The sequence below is a fragment of the Brachyhypopomus gauderio genome, chromosome 3, assembly GCF_052324685.1.
Source record: "Brachyhypopomus gauderio isolate BG-103 chromosome 3, BGAUD_0.2, whole genome shotgun sequence".
NCBI classification, from domain to species: Eukaryota; Metazoa; Chordata; class Actinopteri; order Gymnotiformes; family Hypopomidae; genus Brachyhypopomus; species Brachyhypopomus gauderio.
The window spans coordinates 30,155,883-30,161,221 of record NC_135213.1 but is presented as its reverse complement, the minus strand read 5'-3'; the positions used below and the strand labels follow the sequence as shown (position 1 = coordinate 30,161,221).

At 37.3% G+C, this 5,339-nt stretch overlaps 1 long non-coding RNA gene across 1 annotated transcript; it reads right to left on the bottom strand.

The window, feature by feature from the left end:
* Window positions 1–664: 664 nt before the first annotated feature.
* LOC143511049 (uncharacterized) lies at window positions 665–5,027 on the bottom strand. Its single transcript, XR_013130135.1, has 4 exons — window positions 3,218–5,027; window positions 2,870–2,977; window positions 2,422–2,703; window positions 665–1,876 (listed from the first exon to the last, which is right to left on the bottom strand). It is a non-coding gene; the product is annotated as an uncharacterized LOC143511049 (long non-coding RNA).
* Between the last annotated feature and the right edge of the window lie 312 nt (window positions 5,028–5,339).

The window sequence follows — 5,339 nt, the reverse complement described above, 5'->3', positions numbered from 1 at the left end:
AGTATTCTGATTCTGATGCATGTTTGCCCCTCACAGCAGTTTTTTCAGCATAGACATTTGTCATGGTGGTCATCAGCTCAAACATCTCTTGTGGAATGTATCATTTGAAGTAAGCATATGGAGTTAATGGTTCAGTGATGTTTGTGATAGGATCTTCCCAAGTAGACGCCACTGGACGTTTGTTCTTTGTCAGGCTAGCATAAGGATCACCTTCACAATATAAAACAATCTCTTCCTAATTTTCCTGCCCTGATCCTTCCTCATCATGTAGTATCTCAAGAACAACGTCTTGTCCTATCACTGGTACTTCCTCATCTCCTGGAATAAATAATAAAAGTACACTGTAAAAAAAAAAAATCGTAAAAAAACGGTAAACGACTGGCAGCAGCGGCTGCCAAACAAAAACTCTAATTTTAATGTAAAAAACCCTGATTTAAATTAAGTGGAAAAACAATAAATTTACAGAAAAATTCATTAAACATTCTGCAGAGAAATACCATTATTTTACAGATTTTTCCTGGATTATTATAATTTAGCACTTTTAATAAAGTGACAGCACTAATATTTTTGCAGAGAAATATCGTTATTTTACAAATTTTCTCTGAATTACTACAATTAAGCACTTTCAATAAAGTGACAGTACTAAAGGTTTTGCAGAGAAATACCTTTATTTTACAACTTTTCCCTGAATTATTACAATTAAGCACTTTCAATAAAGTGACAGCACAAAAAGTTCTGCAGAGAAGTACCGTAATTTTACAGATTTTTCCTGTCCATATTCATCGTGACTTCCAGGACAAACTCAAATGTGGAATGCAAACTGCAAAGTTATTTTATACAAATGAAAAAGTATATTATACCAATGTTGAGCACCTCAATGTCCTCTATCATCACTTTTAATCATTTAAATCCCCAGGACTGTACTCAGTGTCTTTCTCTATCACCAATATCAGTAGCCTGAACACAACTACAAACACATAACACTGATGTGACATGAAAGATACACTCCTTCTCATTTACATGTAGGGCATTTAGCAGACGCTTTTATCCAGAGCGCCTTACGAAGTGCTTTGCCATCTGTTCACAGAATGAATTCTAAATAGTACGTAGATAGGTCAGAATTCAAGACACCCTCGAACCAGAATACTACTAAACTACAGAAATCAATGCAAATACCTAGAAGTACACAAAAACATAGGCTGAATATTGCTAAACTACAGAAATTAAATTGGATACCTACAAGAAATGCAAACTCACAGGTACTATATCATACAACGGAAACAACTATGACAAGTGCTAGAGATTTAGTCTGTTCTACAGATGAGTCTTCAGTCATTTGAAGACTGCTAAGGACTCTGCAGTCTGGACAGTCAATGGAAGCTCATTCCACTATCTCGGCGCCAGGACAGGTCTTGAAGTTTGTTTTCCGTAAGACTTTAAGCATGGCGTTTTAAGCCAAGCCGTACTTGAGGTTCAAAGTACTCAAGGTTTGGATGGGGCTTTGACCATGGCCATCATGTAGGGAGGGGTTGGTCCATTTTTGGCTTTGCAAGCAAGCATCGAGGTTTTAGATCTGATGTATGCAGCTACTGGAAGGCAGTAAAGAGAATGCAGCACTGGAGTGACATGTGAACTTGGGGAGATTGAAGACCAGTCATGCTGCTGCATTCTGGATCAGTTTGTAGAGGTCTGATGACCCATAGAGAAAGATCCATAAGTAAGCAGTTGCAGTAGTCCAGCTTTGAGATGATGAGAGACTGTACAAGCACCTGGGTAGCTTCCTGTGAAAGAAAGGCTTGTATTCTCCGTATGTTGCAGAGAAGAAATTTGCAGGATCTGGTCATTGGCCTCTCGGAAGTGAAAAGCTGAAGTCTGCCTGTTAAAAAGTTGCAGACAAAATCCAAAGTTAGCTGCTGTTAATTTTGTGCCAATAACATTACAAATATTATAGTTCTTATGAGCTGAAATATTTACCATGATTTGGTATAAATGATAAGTCTTTGAATCATTATTTACTTGGTTAGATTCTGAATCTTTGCAGGTAGAAAATTTATTGATATTGAAATTACTACTCAAAGTTCATCCTTGGAAAACAATTGATGTCTAGGGGTACAAGTGTGCAGGTTAACAAAGCTCTTTTTCAAAGAGACAAAAATGTGATACGTTCACCTTATCGGAGTCCCTTTGAAAACCTACAGAGCTTTGTTAAGCTTATACATCTGGACATCAGTTTTCATCCAAGAATGAAAACTGCAAAGCCATTTCAAAAAGGGATCAGACTTCTCTGTTATGTTGAATCATGACAATGATATCTGTGAATTAGCACTTAATCTTGGAAAACACATAAACAGTGAAGAGGGATTCAGGAGGTGACAGATCCTGAAGATCCAGTGTAGTGGTGCAGCAGGGAGAGTCACTCACCTCAACATAATGGCCAGATTGATTTGTACTGTGAGCTAGTGCTACTGATCTGGGCTGTGATGCTCCTGCTCTGGGCTGTGTGGCGCTCCTGCTCTGGGCTGTGTGGCGCTCCTGCTCTGGGCTGTGTGGCGCTCCTGCTCTGGGCTGTGGTTGCGCTCCTGCTCTGGGCTGTGGTTGCGCTCCTGCTCTGGGCTGTGGTTGCGCTCCTGCTCTGGGCTGTGGTTGCGCTCCTGCTCTGGGCTGTGGTTGCGCTCCTGCTCTGGGCTGTGTTGCACTCTAGCTCTGTACAGTAAACAAAATGTAGGCCAAACTTGGTGCATATTATTTTTTTGCTTTACATATTTAACATATGAGAAAGCATATTTATTCCCTAAGGGTTAAAATGCAATGGACAAAATCTTCACAATGATCCCAATAATGGTGTTTTAATTTTTTACACAAACCATACCTGGTCTCCTTCACCCTTTCTTTCTTCAGTGCAGATCTGCATTAGCTTAACTGAGAAGTGGTCCAGCAGCAACATGAATTTTAATTGCATAGGATTTTCTCCATTAATCTGGAAAGGTTTTGACAGAAAAATGCTACAGTTTTAAGTCTATTCATATTCATTACATATTGTAACGGTGTCGAGTCAGAAGGACCAGAATGAGTCATGACACCAATGTTAACGAACTGTTATTGTTTAAGCAACACGCTAAAAGCATAAACAAGTGCCAAATACACTGATTCTAAGGCGAAAAGGGAGGGGGAACACTAACACACATACAACACACATCCAGGTAAACAGGGAACTCACCGCGGGGCCTGCTGGGAGGCCTGTAGACTCCACCCCTCGACGCTGCCCATTGGCGGACGGTACAATATTCAGCCACGCAGAACGTGATGGAGGCGGATTTTTTAAACCCCATTAATGTCTGTCACCCAAAATCCAGATCCAGAGTGCTAAAAATGTAGAAATTACGTCAACTACAACATGCGACATCAGTGGCATATGGAGAAAGCTGAACTGTTAAGCACATTGATTTGTACATCATTTAATGTGAATATTAATCATTTGCGATAGAATAGTCGGCGACGTTCCTAGCAAATTAGACTTAACGTTACCTCAGAAAAATGCTCAACTATTTCAAGGTTCACCTCACATTAAAACCAATTCAAAATGAGACCGAGACCGAATTTGAGTAACTAGCTATGTCGCTAGATTTAGTTAGGTTCAATGAACCTTATAACAAAGACTTGATTACCACATAGAGCATTATTTAACCCATTATGTATTTAATAGTGACCGAATTAAAGTATTTTAAAGCATCGGAAAATATTAGATATTAATATTTTATTGTTTTCATCTTTATCAAATGAAACATTCAAGTGAAATGTGTTTTTAAACTGGGCTAACTAGCTAACGTTGGCTTACATAAAGTAAGGACGTTTTCTTACCTGATGTCACCAATAATGCTTCACTTAAATTTTCTTCCTCTGTGCCCCGTTTCCATCTTATTTTGTTGAATCATCCAACGATAATCCGCTCAAAATAATAATTTGGCAGGCAGATGTAAAATAATCCAGGTAGCTAGCTAGCCACCACAGCTCCTAGGCTGACCGACCGTAACGTCCACCGTCAGCACACTCACTGAAATTTTCAAACATGACCTGAGAGGCGCGAACAGTTGTCATTGGCCAGTTTCCTGAATGACAGTCAGATTAACCAATTATGGTTAAAAGCAATACGTTGAGCTCAAATCACGTTTATGCCCCTAGCCTAGAGATAACATTTATATTTAAGTGGTTGTTCAACTTGTGTTTTTATTCCAGTGTGTAACTATAGGCACACACATTTTTAAGTTTAAAAGCCTGTTCCATTACAATGTACGTCTACCAGTATATCAGTTCATCTGTCTCTCAGTGTGTTACAGGTTATTTCCTTGGTTATGTTCAAGTATAGACCCAGTGTTTAGAAATGTTTCTTTTAAAAGTCCAGCACCCAAACAAACTGCCATTTTCTATTGCCATTGACTGCACAAGAACTAAAATGAGAACAGACATCAATAGAGATGGAACAATCAACAGAAATCTCCTACAGCCATTACTACAGTTACATACTTTAGATATGCCAATGTAAAAATCTAATGTCTGAACTGACATTAGGAAGTCACAATTCATTCTGTAGGCATCATAAAAATGAGCATTTTCAATTGCAGAAATTATTTTCTTTTTCGTCAAATCAATTACCATCACGTTCTGTGGCATATTAATATGTCCGAACCTATATATTTTGTTCTGTGTACATTTTTCTCCTGAACATCAATGGATCCTCTGAATTACGAGGATGCCTAACAATCAAAATATGAGTATTGATACATGTAAGCTAATACTATGAAAACCACATTCATTTCTGACATTGAAAATCATGTTTAAACCAGCAGTGCCAAAAGACATAAGATTTTGATTAAAATGACAGAGAAAAAAACTTTTTAGTTCTTACAGACATAAACCTTTATATAATCAACTGAAAGTTTAATTGCAGATAATTGCTGTAATTATACATGAATCTGTATATAATTTAAGAAAGCAGAAAAATACCATATAAATAATACTGTATTATTTCCGTAAAAAAAATGAGAAAAGCATGTAACTTGTAATTATTGTCATAATACTTAAAATAAAAGACATTTTGTCAAATTACAAATAATGTCTGTAATTTTACAAAGTTTTGCATACAAATGAAAAAAATGTTAAAATACATTAAATATTTACAGTTATTTTCCATAAAATTAGGATTTTTCTTTACAGTGTAGCTTTATGTTCATACATTGTTTTATGGACAACAATGGGAGTGTTGGAGTACCAGTATTTAACAGATAGCTACACTTATCTACTCTTGAGAGACATGCACTCTCTACATCTTCACCATCATTACT